Genomic DNA, 22244 nt, shown 5'->3' with positions numbered 1-22244 from the left:
GCTGGCTTTGGTTTTATCTAGGAGAAGTTCTTGGTCTTGACACACCAAGTTGAAAATTCATAGCTTCCCCCCCCCCCCCCCCCGGCAGGCTTGTTTCAGGAGAGGTGAAGCAGCTGCAAGTGGATCCAGAGATCCCCTTCACCACTTGGCTGCATTTCTGCAGACTGTAACTCTCTTCTCTTGCAAGATATAAAAAGTACAGCTCTCAGAACGGCAGCGCTTCTCTGGTTTGAATGTTTTTAGCTGCTAAATTTCTTGTCGATTGAGAAGATCAGCGGCTGTTTCCACTTTGATTTAGACTTTGGACAGTGACAAAATAAAAAAGGTGGGATTTTTTTTTTTTTTTAGTTCCCCACTACCCCTCCCCTGACTTCCCTGTTCCAAAATGGTAATACTCATACCAGTCTGGGATTTTTAAGCCATGTATTTGATTGTGGCTGTGTGCATAGATACAATATTTACAATGAAATGACTGTCAAGGATAGTTTTGGGGCTGTTGAGTCATTTAGAGATCTAGTGAAAAGGGGGAGGCACATGAGTTCAGTGTAAGCTTTTAGCAAGCTGGAGTCTGCTGTTCCAATCAGCTCTCTCCTGCCCCCTCCGACCTGCAGCTCAGTAGCTTCAACAACTGGAATGTGAGAGTCATAAGGCTTATGTGGTTACGATGTTGCACGTTACAGTGCCAAGCTTTAAATGATTTCATCGATGCTGAAACCATAGCAATATAGACAAAATAAATCTCGGGAACTCCCTCTAGATGAAGTCAAATTTAGTGATCCTTTGGCAAGGTTTTGGTGCATGCAAGTATTCTTTAGTAGCTTCCAAGTTATTGTTTCATCGAAATGAGTTTGTTTTGTGAAATTCCATGACAAGAATGAACCTCACTGTTAAGCCCATGGTATGCTGAGTATGATCTCAGTCTCTTAAATTTATTATCAGTCATCTTAATGTTTATGTTGTGCCAAAGGGAGCTTCTTTTTGGAGTTCATAGGGTATGATTACATAGGCAACATATCAAGATGCTCTTGGAAGTTATTTTTAATCAGTTTGGTGACCCAAGACAATTGTGAGTGCATGTGTATTTTTCTGCTCTATTTCCCTGGCCTCTGGTTGATTGTATCTCTTTGTACTTAACCATTAGTCTTTCTATATGTAATGCGCTATAGTTGCTTGGTGCTACTGCTACTTGGTACCACTTCTGTTAGCAATATCATTATTTACTATTGTGACTGGTTTTCTAGCATTGAGCATTTATTGGGTGGAATGAAGAATGATGAGAAATCAGGATTGTTGTTTTGGTGTGTACTTGATTTCATCCATAAAACTTTATGTGCCTCACAAATTATACATGCAGGGAATCCTCACTGGTTTTTTAAAGACCTTTTCTAATACAAAATTAATTTTGAATGTTTCTTGCATTTTCTTTTAAATGTCAGTTCTGCCTTGCTAAGTGCTAAAACATTTCAATAGATGGAATATCTTTGAAATTCATTTAATAAGTAAAAAAACACACTAAGCAGCTTTTCCAGTCTCTGTAGTTTAGTTTGAATCAGAATTTGTTCATTTTATGATTTTACAAGTGACAGTGATGACCCATTTTGTCAAAAGAAATAACTTTCCAGTAATTCTATTTCGAAGAACTTCATAACATATCTTAAATAGCTAAAATTAAGATTTATATCTGTTTGAGGTTAACTTATTTTACAAAGTAATATCTTGTACCACAATACAGCATAAGCTATAACAGAGGATCAACATGTAATAAAAGGGAATGTTTATATTTTAAAACTCATTTTGGAGGGGCCAGTTGCTGAGGGGCAGTGTGGCATGTTGCCATGCAGAGGACCTATGTTCGATTCCTGGGTCGGGCTGCTGTTCCCTTGGTTCACTGGGTATGTTGTGGAAGTAGCTTTCAATAGTGATACCTAGTGCCCCTCAACATATGTTCTATGATTTCGTGACCCCTTGGTGCTTGACCTCGGGGCTGAAGTTTATTGCTGTAAAGGCCAGGCTTGAAAAAATCTTAAGGTAATGGTTATGACAGAGCTGGATGCTCAAAAGAAGAAGGAAATTGTCAGGCCAGACTCCCCAAAATTCAGATAGTCTTAGTGTGTGGTAGTTACATAGACCTCTATCGTGATGCATTTGGGAGCTGGGTAAATGGCTGAATGTTTGCCATACAGCTTTTTGTACACAGTTTGCTAAAAGATACTGTGGCCTTGCAGATATTTTCTCTTGTTGCTTGGTGGGAGTGAACCTCGTATAGGTATAAGCTCACAGCTTTGGTTTTGGATAGGTGGAGGAGTCTTTCTTTCATGTTTCCTATAGCCATTGACCAGCTGCACAGGTGCCTTCCAATAAATACACTTGCTGAAGACTTGCCATTGTATTTTTATTTTACTGTGCTTTGTTCTCCACTTTTAAGCTGGACCACTAGATTCATTATATAGTACCCTGATGTGCATATAGGTTAGCTTTTTCTTTTAGTGGGAGAAATGTGTATGACTGCATGCAACATACTTAGTTTTGTATTTGGGTATTTCATTAATTACTGATTTGTTTGCTTTAATCTGTATCCAGGGCAACTGTGGAGTTCTACCATTCTTTAATGTAGATTTACTGGGGCTTAATGAACACAAGAGGACAGCTGCAGCAAAGTCAAATGATTAGATTTACATGACCTTGTGGCTATACCTGTAATCTTTGCTAGGATATGTGAGACTTGCTTTACCCAGGGCAAGTCTTGCCTCACAAATCTGCTTCACTTTTTTGAAGGAGTTAACAAACATGTGGATAAAGGTGAACCGGTAGATATAGTATACTTGGATTTTCAGAAGGCGTTTGACAAAGTTCCTCATGAGAGGCTTCTAGGAAAAGTAAAAAGTCATGGGATAGGTGGCGATGTCCTTTCGTGGATTGCAAACTGGCTAAAAGACCAGGAAACAGAGGAGTAGGATTAAATGGGCAATTTTCTCAGTGGAAGGGAGTGGACAGTGGAGTGCCTCAGGGATCTGTATTGGGACCCTTACTTTTCAATATATTTATAAATGATCTGGAAAGGAAATAACGACGAGTGAGAATCAAATTTGTAGATGACACAAAATTGTTCAGAGTAGTTAAATCACAAGCAGATTGTGATAAATTGCAGGAAGACCTTGTGAGACTGGAAAATTGGGCATCCAAATGGCAGATGAAATTTAATGTGGTGCAAGGTGATGCATATAGGGAAAAATAACCCATGCTATAATTACACAATGTTGGGTTCCATATTAGGTGCTACAACCCAAGAAAGAGATCTAGGTGTCATAGTGGATAACACATTGAAATCGTCGGTTCAGTTGTGCTGCGGCAGTCAAAAAAGCAAATAGAATGTTGGGAATTATTAGAAAGGGAATGGTGAATAAAACGGAAAATGTCATCATGCCTCTGTATCGCTCCATGGTGAGACCGCACCTTGAATACTGTGTACAATTCTGGTCGCCGCATCTCAAAAAAGATATATTAATTGCGATGGAGAAGGTACAGAAAAGGGCTACCAAATGATAAGGGGAATGGAACAACTCCCCTATGGTCCATCCAGTCTGCTGTGCAGACTGGATGGACCACTTGTTCTTTTTTTCTACCATCATTACTATGTTACTATGAGTCTTCTGAGATAGTGCTATGGCAATGGCATATGTGAACAGAGGGAGGCGCGCGCAGCTCCAGAATTGAGGAGGAAGCAAACGGAATATTCAGTGGGGCACAGAAGAACCAGCCCAAGTTGTCAAGCATCTTACATTGCAGCAAGAGAAAATGTATATGCAGACTTTCTCAGCAGGAACAAGCTGGACCGAGAAGAATGGGAGTCCAGTTAATGTGTTCCAGAGCCAAGTGGAGCAATGGGGCTATTGGTGATGGACTTGATGGTGACTCAAGCCAGCGCCAAAGCAGGCAGGTTCTTCAGTTGATGAAAAGATGCAGGATCCATGAGTTATTTACCCATGGCCCAAGGATGAGTTTTTGTATGGGTTCCTGCCTTGGCTCCTGTTAGGCAAAGTGATAAAAAGAATAGAGAATTGCCCCTAAGAGGTGATACTGGTAATTTTGTATTGGCCAAAAAGGCTGTGGTATGTGGATTTAATAGGGCTCCTAGGGGTTACCTCCCCCATGACTCCCTGACATTCAGGGGAAACTGTGGTAGGGGCCAATACCAAAGGAAAATCTATCTCTATTCTGACTTATGGCCTTGCCTTTCAAAGAGCAAAACTGCGAGGCAAGAGTTATTCCCAAGAACTCATAACTATGTCAGAGACTCATGAAAAGTAAACTTCATTAGATTATATTTGAGTTTGGAGATTATTTGAAGCAAGAGTGGTCTCTGGAATGTAGAGGGTGAAAGCCAGATTGGAGTGGATCAAGAACGGCCTGATAAAAGAGGCAAGGCAATGATGGTGAATGTGCAGCACATTTGAGTAGTTTGGATATGAAAGGAAGAAAGGAGATGGGGTATGTAGGGTCCAGTTAAAACTTTTTGAGGTGGGGTATGTTCTTGAAGGCAGTGGTAACAGTTACAATGGAAGATGATTAAACTTTGGAAGGGATGTCTGCAGGTGAGAGAGAATTGAAGAGCAGGGTGGGAATATAAGAGGAACATGTAGTGAATTTGCAGGAGTAGAACAGATGGATATTTTTCCTCCTATCTGCTTTCTGAAAAGGAAGTTATTTAGTTCATAGTTATTTAAAATGTGTGCATATATATTTTGACATTGCATTCAATGCTGTATGCACAGACTTGTCAGTACAAGGCTACAGTAAATGATTAATACAGATAAGATCGTGGGTGGGCAGGAGTTTCCTGCTCTAGTATTAGGATCAGATTTATAAATATTTTTCCTCATAGACACAGGAGAGAACCTTTTATAACTCAGACCCTAAGTCAGTATTTTTTTTAACCTCCATGGTGTCATTTGTAGCATAGACTAAATATAGAATTGTTTCTCAGCAGCAGTGAGAGGGGCCTTCTGAATGCAGTAGGCCTGGAACTGCCAGACATTAGCATCTGCAATATCAAATGGCTTGTGTAGTTAGGATGAAAACTAAAATTTGAAGTTCAGGATGGAACTTGATTTTATAATTAGTTTCAGCCACAGTTTTAAATGATAGACTAATATCTTATGTACTCGTGTAAGGAAAGAGGAATTGCAAAGGATAGTACACAAGAATGCACTAGACATCCCAAAGTTTTTGTGAAGGCATTTTTAAACAGATTTTTATGGTTTTGATTTTTTCTAATTTTAAAAAAATATACTTATTTAATTTATATTCTGCTTTTCGGCACTTCAAAGTGGATTACACTTGGGTACTTTAGGTATTTCCCTAATCCCAAAGGGCTTACAATTTAAGGACTTGATTCACTAAGGCTTTTCTTCTATTCTGTGTCTACTGGAAAATACTTCGATGAATTGGGTCCTAAGTTTGCAACTGAGCAATGGAAAGTAAAGTGACTTGTCCATGGTCACAAGGAGTGGCAGTGGGTAGTCAAAAAAAAAAAAAAAAAAAAAAAAAAAAAAAAAAGCAAAAAGAATGTTAGGAATTATTAGGAAGGGAATGGCAAATAAAACGGAGGATGTCATAATGTCTTTGTATCGCTTGAATACTGTGTGCAGTTCTGGTCGCTGCATCTCAAAAAAGATATAGTTGCACTAGAGAAAATACAGAGAAGGGTGACCAAAATGATAAAGGGCATGGAACGGCTCCCCTGTGAGGAAAGGCAAAAGAGGTTGGGGGCTGTTCAGTTTGGAGAAGAGTTTTGAGGGGGATATGAAAGAGGTCTACAAAATTATGAAAGGGCTTGAACTGGTAAATGTGAAATGGTTATTTACTTTTTCAGATAATACAAGAATTAGGGGCACTCCATGAAGTTAGCAAGTAGCACATTTAAAACAACTTGGAGAAAATTCTTTTTTTAGTCAACTCACAATTAAGCTCTGGAATTTGTTGCCAGGGGATGTGGTTAAGGCAGCTAGTGTGGCTGGGTTTAAAAAAGGTTTGGATAAGTTCCTGGAGGAGATGTCCATAAATTACTAGTAATCAATAGGGAATAGCCATTGCTTGTTTCCGTCAGTAGTAGTATAGGGTCTGTTTAATGTTTGGTTACTTACCAGGTACTTGTATCCTGGATTGGCCACTGTTGGAGACAGGATACTAGGCTTGATGGACCCTTGGTCTGACCCAGTATGGCATATCTTATGTTCTCTGTTTCATAGCCCCTTGTTCTAACCACTAGGCTACTCCTCTGCTTTCCTGTCTGCTTGCTTGCTTTAAGATTAATATGCATTTGAGGTACCCTATGGTAGCTATAAGTATGTATTTACTGGCAGAAAAGTCTTCCTGAAGCAGAATATTTCATTCTAGTTCAGATTTAGAACTGACAGAGTTCCTAAGTAGAACCAAGCTGATCAGAACTCTCATTTCTTAACTCTGTGAGAAACTCTGTAGACATCTTGCTTTACAAATATGTCAATCTCACAGCTTGTCTGTGAAAGTGATATCCACTTTGTGTTATCTGGTTACTGGCTTCTTCCACAGGGTGGCAGAAAATAAGATTCTCCGTCGACAAGCAGGGTTCAATTAGCCATGACACATGGGTGATGTCATCCGGTGATGCCAAATGAAGCCTTATCTCATAGCTCATTGGACTGTTGCACTTCTGAGTATGAGCAGGAGTTTCTGCGTTGGCGCTGCCTTGTGAGCCCCTCAGTCTTTATATGCAACCTTCTCTCAGTTTTTCTTTACTTCATTGTAGCAATTCGCCATATCACGATCGAGGCACAGGCCTTGTGCATATTGATATCCATGATGGATATCCGGCACCTACAGATATAGGCCTTGAAGCCTCTGATAGCAGTTTTTCAAAGTTTTGGCCTTTCTTTGGACATCTTTCTAACCTTGGAGGTAGAGACATGCTATTGAGATGCTGCTGAGGCAGCGAGATAAGACTGCAATAAGGCAGGCAAAAATTATAAAATGGTACGCATGAGGAAAGTAATTCTAAAAAAAATAGTCTCTACAAAACTATGGCTCTCATAGTGCAGTATCTCAGTCCTGTGCAAGATATTTCCTGAAATAAATTGTTTGTTTCTTGGGTTTTGTTTTTATTGATGTTTCATTCTTTGCTTCCCTTGTTCATTCGGGTGAGTGTTTTCTTTCATTTGTTGGGGCACAAGGTGGGTGGTGAGACGAAAGAGGAACTATAGAAGTATTGTGTGCTTTTAGGACAATTTTCAAAACTATTTTATCTGAGTAAATGGGTATCGACCTGTATAATTTGTCTTGTCTGAAAATTGGTCTTACCCCAATTTAAAGAACATGTGGGCTTTTGCAATACAATACTTTTAGCTGGATTTGAGGGACATGTTCAAGTTGGATGAGGAAAACAACTTGCATGAATTTGATTGTTTTCAAAACTTTGTTTTACCTAAACATTAAGCCTCCTAGATCCCCATGGCTTTGCTGGACAGTACCTAGCTACCACCAACCTGGTATTAACCTTGCTACCCATGGCCTGCACTATTACTAGGTTGTGCTTTCTTTCTCTGTATTTGGTTTTGTCCTTTTTTCACTTGTCACCTCTTGATGGACTGAAGGATGGGTGGTTTGAAATACTGCATACTCCTATCCCTATTCCTATCACTATCATAGAATATGATAGAGGTGAGGACCCATTATGCCCATTTCCAGGGTAGTATCTGTCCTAGGGATGGCAGATAATGTGCCTAAGGATCCAGCAGAGGGGTCTCTATTCTCCAAGGGCTTAGAAAGCTGCTGAAAGCATTCCCTTTGCATAATTCCCTGAGTTGCATGGTCCTGACAGATTGGGATATCCTCAAGACATAGCTTAAAAGGGGTAGAGTTCTAAGTAGAATTTACCTCTTGCTCCTGGAGGAAAAGAATAAACTCCTTAAGGTCCCATGAATTGATGCCCTGGTCTTGGCAGTCACATGCAAGACCTCAATACTGGTAGAAGGAACTGCCTTGAGTCTCAGGATCAGAAGATAGAATCGCTTTTAAAGTAAGCCTTTGCCATGAATGCTATGGCTCTGTAAGCCAACATTTGTGGATTTTGTTGCCTGGTTAGCTTTGCACTGGGTTCAGCAACTCCCTGAAAGCACAGAGACAGCCTGCCTAGGGTCTGCTATAGAGTTCTTAGACAATATGAATGACCAGGTGAGAATGTCCTTTTGAGCTTTGGCCACATTACTGGCAGCCATTTGGCTCCTAAGATTACGCAATTGGGCAGCAGACTTAGTGTCAAGTCACACCTTTGTGAACTTTTTTGGCGATGAGCTGGAAAAGCTAGTTAAGGATTTGGGAGAGTCAAAGCCCCAGAAACTCCCTGAAGATAAGGCATGCAGAGGGTCAAGAGGAGCCCTCCAGATCTGGTGTTAGGTGTAAGTCAGTGAGGTGCTCCTGTTCAGGCATGCAAACTGAAAGCCACCTGGTTTTGGGGCACCAGAAGGGCAAAGGCATATTCCCCCCCCCCCCCCCCCCCATGGAAGCAGATGGCAATTGCTCAGCCCAATAATACATAACCGGTCCCTCTGCTGATAGTACCTCAACAGGTTGCTGCCTACTGGTCCAATGTGGAGTGGACCTGAATTATAATGGACCAGAGGGTACTGGACATCATGCAGAAGGGGTATGCCCCCATGTGCATGAGACCGGTCCCAGAATTCTTCATGGTTTTCTCATGCACATCTCTTATCAAAAGGGGTTTGGTAAAAGGGACACTATTAAAACTGTGGCATCTTCAGGTGATTGTGCCAGTACCCACGCAGGAGAGGGCAGGCAGTGCACATACTCGATATATTTTATGGTTCCACAAAAAGATGGTACTTTCCACCCAGTTTTGGATCTGAATGTGGTCAACAAATGCCTGCATGTGCCTCACCTCTGAATTGAGACGTCACGTTCGGTCATGTCTTTGGGAAGGGGAGTACTTAGCTTGCCTGGATTTGGTAGCAAAAGATATGACACAAAAAAAAAAATATATATATAAAGAACCCCAAACTCACAGTCCTATCAATTATAATCCAAAAACAACAAAAGGACACTGTAATATTTTCAAAACTGTGACAGACTTATTTTAAACAGACATGTCTTGATGGCGATGGAACTGCATCAGCAAGCCTGACAACGGCAGTATAACAAACTACCGTCCGGTCTAATCATCATTTGCGGTGTTATTCCAAAGGCTTTAGCTGAAGGTGCTTCCAAATGACAGTTCGGCATAAATATATAGTTCATCTGTTCCCATAACCAAAATTTAACATTGAACCCAACAGCGGCCGGTGTTTCGCAACTAAACAGTTGCTTCTTCAGGAGTATGTTCCTCAGAACAGATACTGTAATTTAAATCAACCATATATTCAATATTAATTTTATACTAAATGTAAAAGTACTTAGCTTATCGTGTCACAGCAAATCCAACCTTCATTCCGGACTTAAGCATCTCCAATGGTTATGCTATAATCGGGACAGAGACCACCCTGAACTGGTTGGCCCTTTAAAAAGTCTGCGTTTTTTGGCGTGATGACGTATGCCGTCCACAAGTAGCTACTGAACCAGGAACAAAGCGTCTCATTGCTATGGTAACAATCAAGCAATTTTTCACAAAAAAACTTGCAGTTCAGGCGCCGAATTCAAACCATCTGGCTTCACCGTCCCTAACCAGTGGATCCATCTTTGCTCAGCTTGTAGTAATCGGGTATTATAATCTCCACCCCGCCAGTTAGGAGAAAGCTGCTCCAAAACACACTCTCTTAAATCATCAAATGTGTGCTGATATTGAATGCAATGAGCTGTCAATGGCGCTATGAGACGACTTGTGGAAATACAGGATCGATGTTCAATAAGCCGGGTTTTAAGTGCTCTCTGGGTTTTCCCTATGTACCAGAGATTACATGGACATTGTATTAAATATATGACCCCTGTTTAACGACAATCCGTGAACTTCCTCAAAATGAAAGTGAGCTCATGCCTTGAAAAATATAAAGATGAAGTGTGAATCATTATATGACAAACTGTATAGGCACCACATGCTGTATGTGCTCCAATGTTGATTGAAGGAGTAATTTTTGATGAATCAGAGTGTACCAGTTGATCTTTTAAATTAGAACTCCGTGTAACATAGAAACGACGGCAGAAGAAGACCAAACGGCCCATCCAGTCTGCCCAGCAAGCTTCACATTTTTTTCTCATACTTATCTGTTTCTCTTAGCTCTTTGGTTCTATTTCCCTTCCACCCCCACCATTAATGTAGAGAGCAGTGATGGAGCTGCAACCAAGTGAAATATCAAGCTTGATTAGTTAGGGGTAGTAGGGGTAGTAACCGCCGCAATAAGCAAGCTACACCCATGTTTATTTGTTTTACCCAGACTGTGTTATTCAGCCCTTATTGGTTGTTTTCCTTCTCCCCTGCCGTTGAAGCAGGGAGCTATGCTGGATATGCGTGTAGTATCAGTTTTTCTTCTCCCCTGCGGTTGAAGCAGGATATGCATTGAAAGTGAAGTATCAGGCTTATTTGGTTTGGGGTAGTAACCGCCGTAACAAGCCAGCTACTCCCCGCTTTGTGAGTGCGAATCCTTTTTTCTTCTCCCCTGCCGTGAAGCAGAGAGCTATGCTGGATATGCGTGAAGTATCAGTTTTTCTTCTCCCCTGCCGTTGAAGCAGAGAGCTATGCGTGAAGTATCAGTTTTTCTTCTCCCCTGCCGTTGAAGCAGAGAGCTATGCTGGATATGTATTGAAAGTGAAGTATCAGGCTTATTTGGTTTGGGGTAGTAACCGCCGTAACAAGCCAGCTACTCCCCGCTTTGTGAGTGCGAATCCTTTTTTCTTCTCCCCTGCCGTTGAAGCAGAGAGCTATGCTGGATATGCGTGAAGTATCAGTTTTTCTTCTCCCCTGCCGTTGAAGCAGAGAGCTATGCGTGAAGTATCAGTTTTTCTTCTCCCCTGCCGTTGAAGCAGAGAGCTATGCTGGATATGTATTGAAAGTGAAGTATCAGGCTTATTTGGTTTGGGGTAGTAACCGCCGTAACAAGCCAGCTACTCCCCACTTTGTGTAAAAGCAAATCTTGGTGTCTCTTGAAATTCATTATGAATCTGTAAAATATGCGAATTCCGATGATGTGCACATCCCCGTTCACTTAAAGAAAATCTTCCTGTTAGCCAGTTTTTTCGGCTGAGATGGCTGTGCACGTCACTTGAAGAATTTAATCAACAGGCCATTTCATTGAGTGATCGGTTCATGAAGAGGGGCTACCCCAAATGTATTAAACGAGCTTTCACTCGTGCAAAATTCACACATAGAGATTGGTTGTTTTTACCACGTTCTATGGAATCAACAGACATTTTGACCTGTCTTCCTTTTTCATCTATGGCCCATACAATGAAATACATTATTCATTGGAATTGGCATATTTTACAGATTCATAATGAATTTCAAGAGACACCAAGATTTGCTTTTACACGGAGTTCTAATTTTAAAAGATTAACTGGTACACTCTTGATACATCAAAAATTACTCCTTCAATCAACATTGGCGCACATACAGCATGTGGTGCCTGTACAGTTTGTCATATGATTCACACTTCATCTTTATATTTTTCAAGGCATGATCTCACTTTCATTTTGAGAAAGTTCACGGATTGTCGTTCAACAGGGGTCATATATTTAATACAATGTCCATGTAATCTCTGGTACATAGGGAAAACCCAGAGAGCACTTAAAACCCGGCTTATTGAACATCGATTCTGTATTTCCACAAGTCGTCTCATAGTGCCATTGACAGCTCATTGCATTCAATATCAGCACACATTTGATTTAAGAGTATGTGTTTTGGAGCAGCTTTCTCCTAACTGGCGGGATGGAGATTATAATACCCGATTATTACAAGCTGAGCAAAAATGGATCCACTGGTTAGGGGCGGTGGAGCCCGATGGCTTGAATTCGGCGCTTGAACTGCAAGTTGGTTTTTTTTGTGAAAAATTGCTTGATTGTTACCATAGCAATGAGACGCTTTGTTCCTGGTTCAGTAGCTACTTGTGGACGGCATTCGTCATCACGCCAAAAAACGCGGGCTTTTTAAAGGGCCAACCAGTTCAGGGTGGTCTCTGTCCCGATTATAGCATAACCATTGGAGACGCTTGAGTCTGGAATGAAGGTTGGATTTGCCGTGACACTATAATCTTATACTAAATATAAAAGTACTTAGCTTAATATTGAATATATGGTTGATTTAAATTACAGCATCTGTTCTGAGGAACATACTCCTGAAGAAGCATCTGTTCTGAGGAACATACTCCTGAAGAAGCAACTGTTTTTAGTGGCGAAACACCGGCCGCTATCGGGTTCAATGTTAAATTTTGGTTACGGGAACAGATGAACTATATATTTACTCTGAACTGTCATTTGGAAGCACCTTCAGCTAAAGCCTTTGGAATAACACCGCAAATGACGATTAGACCGGACGGTAGTTTGTTATACTGCCGTTGTCAGGCTTGCTGTTGCGGTTCCATCGCCATCAAGACATGTCTGTTTAAAGTAAGTCTGTCACAGTTTTGAAAATATTAGTGTCCTTTTGTTGTTTCTGGATTTGGTAGCAACATACTTAAACGTTCCTAAGGTTCTGTGTCTTTGAACAAGTATTTTAAATTCCAGGCATTTCCTTTTGATCTAGCAATAGCCCCCAGGACTTTTACCAAGGTCATTCTGGTGGCGGCAGCAGCTCTAAGCAGACAGGGAGTTATGGTGCACCATTACTTGGATGTTGGCTCATAAGAGTCGCAGAGCCTTGGTGATAATAGTTTACCTCATGCAGCAGTTGGGTAATAAAACTATCCAAAAAAACAACTTGGAACCATTCCAGAGCCTGGAATTTGTAGGGGCCACTTCAATACAAAGGAAGGTCTCCCAATAGGATATCCAGGTTGCTAGAATGGGTGTGGAATCACACAGGGCATGGGATTATCTCCAGTTGCTGGGTTTCATGGCAGTATCATTTGGACCTGCTTCCATGGGCTAGCGCACACATGTGGTCGCTACAGCAGTTCGTTGTGCTAGTCACCCTCCTCCTGGGAATACTAACTTCAGCACCAGATATCTTTGGGTGTAAGGAAGAACCTGCAGTGGTGGCTACAGCCCTCCAATCTGCAGAGAGGTCACTCTAGAGTCTCCCAGCTGGATTATAGTCACCATGGATGCTAGCCTATGGGGATGGAAGACATGCTGCCAGGGTCAGTTGGTCCAAGGGCAATGGTCAAGAAAAGAGGAAAAATGGTCAATAAACAGGCTAGAGATGAGAGCTATCTGGCTCTATAATTGTTCCTCCCACTAATAAAAGGGAGGGCATTAGGATTCTTGTCTGACAATGCCATGACAATAGCATATGTAAACAAGTGGGGGGGGGGTAGGGTAGCACCTGTAGCCGAATGCTAGCTATCACAAGATGTGGTCCAATTATGCAAATGGGAGGAGTAGGATCTCCTGCTCTCAGCTTGCCAAAATCCATCTCTTCCTTTCTGAACACACTACCAGAACCCTTATCCACTCTTCCATCTCCTCCTACTTAGACTATTGCAACCTGCCCTTCACAGGTCTCCTGGCAAGCCATCTCTCTCCAATGCAATCTGTCCTAAATTCAGCTGCATGAATTATCTTTCACCAAAGTTGCTATGCTCACATAACCCCTCTTCTGAGGTCTCTGCATTGGCATCCTATCTGCTCCCACATACAGTTCAAGCTCCTCTTTCTCACCTTCAAATGCCTTCAGTCTGCAGCACCTCACTACCTTTCCTCTTATCTCTCGCTACACTCCTTTCCGTGCATCTGCTTGTGCGACAAGTCACTCTTATCTGCGCTATTCTCCTCTACCTCCATATTCCCTACTCCGTGTTTTCCACCTTGCTGCGCCATGTGCTTGGAATAGTCTTCCTGAAATGGTGCATTATACTCCTTCTTGCCATGTTTAAATCCCATCTAAAGACCCACCTTTTTGAACTTTTTACATCTTAGGTCTCATTGTCTACTTTTTGTCTCCTTAAATATCTTTTTTTTTCTTTCATTTGTAACCAGTCTTGCTTTATGAAATACCCCAAGTCTTTTGTTCTGTATGCTCGTCTTAGATTGTAAACTCTATTGAGCAGGATCTATTTTTTTTGTTTGTATAGCGCTGCATATGTCATGTAGTGCTATAGAAATGTTTAGTAGTAGTAAAAGGAGAATCGCCAAACTGATTTTCTCAGTTGAAACAGGCTGGACTTAGGTGAGTTCAGAAGCCTTGCAAATGATAGTAGATTGATGAGGTTGCCTAGGCATGCTTCTAATGGTGACAAGAGTGAATACCAAGGCTGGTGAATTTTTCAGCTGCAGGGTGGAGCCAGCTCCAATAGCATAGAAGCACTCGTTTGCCAGTGCTATAGATCAGCTTGCTGTATTTCTTTTCACTATGGCCTCTGGGCAAGATAATAAAAGGAATAGAGGATCATCAATCCATGGTATTAGTAGCTCCAGACTGGGCAAGAAGTTCATGGTATACAGATCTAGTGAGGCTGGTTGCCTGGTCTATTAAAGCAAGATCCAGTTTCAATGGAGGACTCACCTCCATTCTCTCTTATGGCCTGGCCCTTGAAAGGATGTGCTTATGTAGGAGAGGTTACTCCTCGACTGTGATTTCAACCATATTCAAAGCATGTAAATTCTCCTCTTTAGCATACATCAGAATTTTGCAACTTTTCAAGGAATTTTGTGAGACACGATGGGCTTCACCACAGAAGTCAGACATATCACTAATTTTGGACTTCCTGCAGTTGGGCTTGGGTAAAGGCTGGCCCATAATTCCCTAAAGGTATTGAATCAGGGGTGCACGGGCAGCAGCACACCTGGATATAGTACTGTTTATGAGAGAGGTAAAAAGTCTGACCACAATTGTTCAGTTGGAACCTCAATTTTTTCATAAGGTTCTTGGGTTAAACCTCCCGTTGAGCCTAGAAAACAGGCTGTCGCTGAAGTTCTGCTTGGCCAGATTATGTAGAGATCCTTATTTTGTTTTTTCTCTGGACTTGATCATCTTCCTACCAATGCTTTCCTTTTTGCTGAAAGTGGTATCTTTTTCATGTAAACTAGTCTATCTTGCTTCCAGCCTTTAGTAGCAATGATTACCAGGGGAAGGATAGACATCTGTGGCTCCTATACATGCGTTGTATACTTCTGAGATACCTTAAAGTGACAAACTCCTTTAGGAAAACTGATAAGCTGATTATGGTGTTTGGTGGCCCCCGGAAAAGGGAGGGAGGCAGCCTCCAAAGCCATCTTGGCTAGATGGATGATAGTTGCAGTACAACAAACAGAGTGCCAACAGTGCCCACAATATATGAAAGACGCTTACATTTGTCAGAATTTACCAGTCATAAAAGACTTCATCGTGGGAGCAGTTCGCTTTGACTCAGCCTTATTTATAATCATTGATCAGGTGAACATATATATTTTTTTATTTTAAATTTTGCTTAGTGAATATAATTTATCTCAAAAATCACCGCTGCTTTATTAAATGGCTCTGAAGCCTTGGTTCTTAACAAGCCCAACATGGGTCCATGTCGCGAATGTAGCCGTTCTTTTTCAAAGGCTTAATCACAGCATTGTATTTGTAGTCTTTAAAGTCTTGACTGGGTTGCTGCATGCATACACTCCCCTTCCTCTCATATCGAAAATGCTCCAGAAGTTGCAATAGGATCAGGGTTCCTTGATCCTGATGGGGCCAGAAGGGGGTGGTTTCCTACCCTTAGTGACCTGGCCTCGTGCCCCCCATCCAGTGGGGGATGGCTCTGGACCTAATCACCCAGGACCAGGGCAGGCTCAGCCACCCCAACCTGCAAGCCCTGGCTCTCATGGTTTGGATGTTGACCGGGTGACTGTGTGGGCCCTCGGCCTTTCAGAAGGGGTGTCACTGTTATTCTGGAGTCCAGAAAACCTTCCACTAGAAAATCTTATCTAAAATGGAAAAAGTTCTCATCTTGGTGCGAGGAACGCGGTCTGGATCCCTTCTCTTGCTCCCCTCCCTCATTCTTAGACTACCTGTTATCCGTCTCACTCTAGTCTACAGACCATTTCAGTGAGGATTCATCTCAGTGCCATTGGGGCATACCATCGGGGTACAGATGGTAATGTGACTTCTTCCCATCTGCTCATGGGATGATTCATAAGGGGCTTATTACAACTGAAGCCCCCCACTTGCCCTCTGGTGGTCTCCTGGAATCTGAACATAGTCCTCTTGCAACTCATGAAATCTCTGTTTGAGCCATTGCGTTCTTGTGAACTGAAGTACCTTTCCTCGAAAGTTATCTTCCTAGTCAGTTACATCAGCTCGCAGGGTCAGTGAACTGCAAGCTCTCATGTCGTACCCACCTTATACAAAGCTTTGTCATGACAAGGTGGTCCCGTGAACGCACCCGTAGTTCCTTCCCAAGGTGGTGTCAGTTTCATCTCAACCAGTCTTATTGTGTTGCTTTCCTTTTTCCCAAGGCCTCACGCTTACCAGGGTGAGCATGCTCTACACATAAGGCTGCTGTCACCCATGTGTGAGGACTAACATCTTGCTGTCCTTGGTGAACACCTGTTACAGATAAGCAACTCTGCTTTCTCACAATCCTTTTATGATTTAACAGCTTTGAATAATTTTGTGTTATTGCAAATATGGTTACCTCGCCCAGTTTCCATTTCCAGGTCATTTATAAATGTTAAAAAGCAAAGGTCCTAGAACAGATCCTTGGGGCACTCACCTTTCTTCATTGAGAAAATTTACTATCTAGCCCTACTGTTTTCTGTCTTTTAACCAGTTCCAATCCACAATAGGACACAGCCCCCTATCCCATGACTTTTAAACTTACTAAAAAGTCTTTCAAGCGACTTTCATATGCTTTCTGAAAATCCAGATTACACAATATCAACTGGCTCACTTTTGGCACATATTTGCTTATGCTCTCAAAAAAAAAGTTGCAGATTGGCGAGGCAAGACTTCCCTTGGGTAAATCCACGTGGGCTTTATCTCATTAAACTATGTAATTTTGTTTTTTATGATGGTGTTTACCATTTTGCCTGGCACACGTCAGTCACTTGTCTGTAGTTTGCCAGATCAATTCTGGGTACCTTTTTAAAAATTGGCATTACATTGGCAATCCTCCAATCTTCAGATATCCTAGATGATTTTAATGATAGTTTATTAATTACCACTAGCAGGTCTGCAACTTCATTTTTTAATTCTTTCAGCACTCTGAAATGTACACCATCTAATCCAGGTGAACAATTCTTTTTCCAGGAGGAGGATTGTATAGATTGCATATTTATTTTTTCTTACTCTAAGGATGTTATTTATTCAGTTGGATCTAGGGATGACTATCTTTGGTATCTGAATCTCACCTGTGGTTTGCCACAGGGTTCAGTGTTTTCTCCAATTCTCATCAACATCTACATCTGCCCGATTTGTAACAGCATCCAGTTTTTCAACATAAATGTCTCACCTATTTGCTGATGCCATCCTGCTTTGCATCAAAACAGGGACTGACCAAACATTGCTAATTTCAATGACTGTGTCTCAGTCTCAGCAGTGCCCCTGTGGCTTAACAGCACAAACTCAAGCTGAACCCACCAATTCTGAACTCTTCTGCTAAAGATGACAAAGGCATTCTCTTATAAATTTATCCTCCTTATCAGAAACTACCCCCAAATACAACTTAAAGACTGTATGTAGTCTAGGAGTACAGCTTGACCAACATCTTACAAAGGAAACCCCTATCTTGGCAGTGGGAAAGACCTCTTTTATGCACCTACTCCAGATTAGTCATCTGTACTATTTTGAGAAATATGACCTGGCTACTGTCATACATTTGCTATTCCTGGGGGACTTCTGCGCACAAAAACAAAATTCTGCAAACATTATATTGGTCAAAATAACACAATTTACATGACAGTCTAATTACATTTTAAATTAATACAGAAAAAAGTTATTACTTAAAGTTGCAGAATTTTAAAAATATTTTGAGCAGAATTTCTGTAGAAATTCACTGTAAGAATGTCCCTTCCACTCACGTTCCCTACTCATCTGGTCACTTTGTCCTCTCAGGCCCCAACTCTTCCACCTTCCAGTATCTCTCACTTCTATCTCTAGGCTCAACTCCTTCCTCTCCCAGAGTTTGATCCCGTTCTCAGTACTGCCCCTCACACAGGCTCACTTTGTTCCTCCCTCTCACACACACATGCTCCCTCTCTCTAGTGCACGTATACACCCTCATTCAGGCTCCCTCACTCTCTCGCACACACATATCCCCTCATACAGGGTCCCTCTCTCTTGCATACACACCCTCACAAGCTCCCTTTTTCTCTCATGCATACACCCTCACACAGGCTACCTATGACTCTCACGCACCCCTTCACACAGGCTAGCACCCTCACATACACAGGATCCCTTTTTCATACATACTAACTCCCAATCTCTCACACACATACACACTCCTTCACAATCTCCTCATATAGGCTCCTTCTCTCTGGCACCCACACTCAAGCACCCCCTCCCATTCTCTCACACCCTCCCCCTGCTGTCTCTCTCTCCCTCTCCCTACTCTTCCTTTCTCTCCCCTCCTCCCTCCCCTCCTCTCTCTCATCCTACCTTTCCCTTTCTCCTTCCTCCCCTCCTCTCATCCTACCTTTCCCCCTCTTCCATCCCCCTCCTATCTCATTCTCCCTTCCCCTCCCTTCTCTCACAACACTCTCTCCTCCCCCTCCTCTCACACACACACAAAACACCCCTACCTACCTCTACACACATTCACTCTCACCGGGGCCTTCATCTTTGCTGCATTTGGAGCGGGTCCCAAGGCCCACGGGGGCCGCCACCTTTGCCACGAATGGCGTGCTCCATTCTCGGCATGCTGGGGTCTCCTCTGACATTTTCTGCACAGAATTTGGCAATTCTGCCCGGGGGGGGTTTGGGAGAATTCTGCGCTCTGCAGAAGCACAGAATTCCCCCAGGACTAATTTGCTGATCACCAACTCCAACTGCTGTAACTCTCTATTCCATAGCATTGCACAATACAATCTCCAGTTTTTGCAGATCATGACAGCTAAGGGGCCAATTTCACTGACCATGTTAGGCCAATTTTGTGCTAGGTACACTGGCTCCCAGTTGAGAGCTGGATAAAATTTAAAGCACTTTGCCTTTTCTTCAAATGCATGAATCAGCTGGCCTCAGTACCTCTCCCAACTTCCGCTCTTTCCCACCCCCAAGAGGGAACTTCAATCCTCTCAACAAATCCTTCTGACCTCCTCTCCACTGGGGATGGGACGGTGAATGGCACGATGATATGTTTTGTGATTCAATCTCCCACTCATACCATCCCCCATGCACTTTTGCTTTTATTCCCTCTTCCTCTCTCACCCCTACTCCATTCCTCTCATATTCCCTCCCCTGCCTCTCACTGCTTTTCCCTCCTCTCATCCCCCTACTCGCCTTTTGCTCTCATTCCTTTCCCTCACCCACCTCTCCATGACCTCACTCATACACTCTTCCCTGCTTATCACCCTCTCTATTCCTTACACTCCCTCCTATGCCTTTCACTTGTTTTCCCACCTCTCAACCCTTCTGTTCTTTTCCTTCCTCCCATCATTTATTCTTCTCTGCGCACTCATTCACATGACTTCTCTTTTTTGCTGGTAGGGGTTGGGGACCCTGCTAGTACTACTACCTTGTTCCATCTCGAATACAAACAACTTTTCAAAAAACGCCTGCAACGAATATGCTACTTCATGTTAGATAAAATAAATAAGTTAAAAACACAATTCCCCACTTGCTCACAAAAAAAAGATAACATTGAAAAACCTGAGATACCTAAATGGAATACATTCGATATAGTAACTAAACTCTAAATAAATCAAATCATTATCAAAATTAAGCTTGCTATCCACTCCATTAGACCCTATTCCAGCAAGTTCCTTGAAAATAGTACACAGTTTAATCACTCCAACAGTAGCAACCATAATCAACCACTCGCTCTCAGGACTGGTCCCATATGGAGTGAAACAAGCTGTGAGCAAACCAATCCTAAAAAATAAAAATGGCAAAATCGATGACTGGGACAATTATCTACCAATATCTAACTTGCCTTTCATTGCAAAAGTTCTAGAAAAAGCAGTGTTATTGCAACTGGAAAATAACTTAGACAATGACATCCTATACCCAAACCAGTTCGGATTCAGAAAACGCTCGACAGAATCTTTACTCGTATCTTGAACAGACCCAGTACTATAGGGGTTTGATAGTGATGAATCTTATATCTTGGTACTAATAGACTTGACTTAGCAGCCTTTGACACTGTGGACCACACATTACTATGTCATCAGATGAGAAAAATTGGAATAGACTGAACTATTATCAAGTGGTTCTCCTTCCTAACTGATAGGACATTCCAAGTCAAATTGAGCAACCACTTATCTACACATTCCCAGTTGATACAGGCATCTCCCAGGGTTCAGCACTCTTCGCCACACTCTTCAACATTCATATGCTTCCTCTTTGTAAACATCTGATAGAACTAGGAATTAACTTCTTCTTATCTGCAGATGACATACAGTTCTACATTCCTATCACCAAATCAATTGAAAATATAACATTGTCACTCACATACATGAAGAAAATACAGCAAGAACTGTCTTACCTTAAACTAACATTAAACACAAATAAAACTGAAATCGTGTTGCTAAGAAGAAACCCCTCTATTGTTAAAACACCTAGTCTAGACTTGGGTAATTTCTACATTGCACCCTTAGAACAAGTACGAGAACTAGCAATACAGATCAATGAGAACATCACAATGAAAAAAACACTTATCCTGTTTTAATTAATTAGTTTACTTCAAACTGCGAATATTACATCAACTAAAACCTCTAAACATTTCAAGACTTCTGAACTGTCTTACAAACACTAATATTCTCAGACATAGACTACTGCAACTCCCTATTACTCGGCCTACCTTCAGGTCAATTAAAACTATTACAATTACTACAAAATACCTCAGCAAGACTCTTTTATAAGGAGCAAGGAAATTCGACCACATCACCTCCATGCTGATAGAGCTACATTGGCTGCCAATACAATCAAGAATCCACTAACAATTTTTAACATCAATGACAGAAACCCTAGCTTATTGGGAGTTACCGGTACTCTCCATCCATATACACCACAACAAACTCTAAAATCGTAAAACAGTGCCTACAATGTGGAATACACATCTATCACAAACAGGAGACTGAAGGTTCTCCATAGCGGGCTCCATGTTGTGGACTTCCATGTTGTGGACGTCTGATAACAGAAAGAAAGAGGTTCAAATGCGAGCTCAAAACATGGTTCTTCAAAAACACGTATGACTTAACATAAAACAACAAGATGCAGAAAATCCCATTATGAATATAGATACTGTTAGGTAAACAAGCGGCAATTATTGAGAAATGTATAGTATAAAGACAACAATCTGATTAATATGTAAAAGAATTGAAAAGGAACTTATGTATCACAAATTACTATATCAACAATCTAACATGCTCTGATCCTGTATAGACCCATAATGTGAATGTTTATGTAAACCATTGTGATCTTCTTTTATTTATTTATTTATTTATTTATTTCGGATTTTTATATACCGACGTTCTCAATACAGGTATCGAATCAGGTCGGTTTACATAGAACAAAACTGTCGCAATAGGGCGTTACATTAAACAGCGTTTCTTAACATATGAGTAGCATATAACATATAACATAAATATAAATAATATAAATTAGATATTACATATACAATAATAATAATAACTCGTCAACAGGACGTGGATAAATATAGGGAATGTTTAAAACGTGAATAAATATCTTGAATAATTAAAGGGGTAGTCTAGAATGTGATGTGTGGGTACATAGACCTTGTTGATGTGCAAAAGGTCCGAGTTATGCATGGTTTAAAGAAGACTGATGAATCAGAGAAGGAGTCTTAAACAGGTGTGGTGTTCAGATCTGGCGTGGTTGGTTCTTAATATATGAAACACCTAAAAAAATAAAAATAAATAAAGTAAATACTTATAATACTCTGATTTTTCTGTTAAAGGTACCTTGAACAGGCTAGATTCTGGGATGTTGGTGAAACAAACTTTCTGGTGCTTGCAGTGCATTTTGG

At 41.4% G+C, this 22244-nt stretch overlaps 1 protein-coding gene across 3 annotated transcripts in view; it reads left to right on the top strand.

The window, feature by feature from the left end:
- Nucleotides 1-22244, top strand: part of ACVR1 (activin A receptor type 1) — a 231441-nt gene that overhangs the window by 4287 nt on the left and 204910 nt on the right. The gene's annotated exons all lie outside the window — the stretch shown is intronic.

Source organism: Rhinatrema bivittatum, chromosome 6, assembly GCF_901001135.1.
Source record: "Rhinatrema bivittatum chromosome 6, aRhiBiv1.1, whole genome shotgun sequence".
Classification (NCBI taxonomy): domain Eukaryota; kingdom Metazoa; phylum Chordata; class Amphibia; order Gymnophiona; family Rhinatrematidae; genus Rhinatrema; species Rhinatrema bivittatum.
This window is presented reverse-complemented; position numbering and strand designations above follow the sequence as displayed.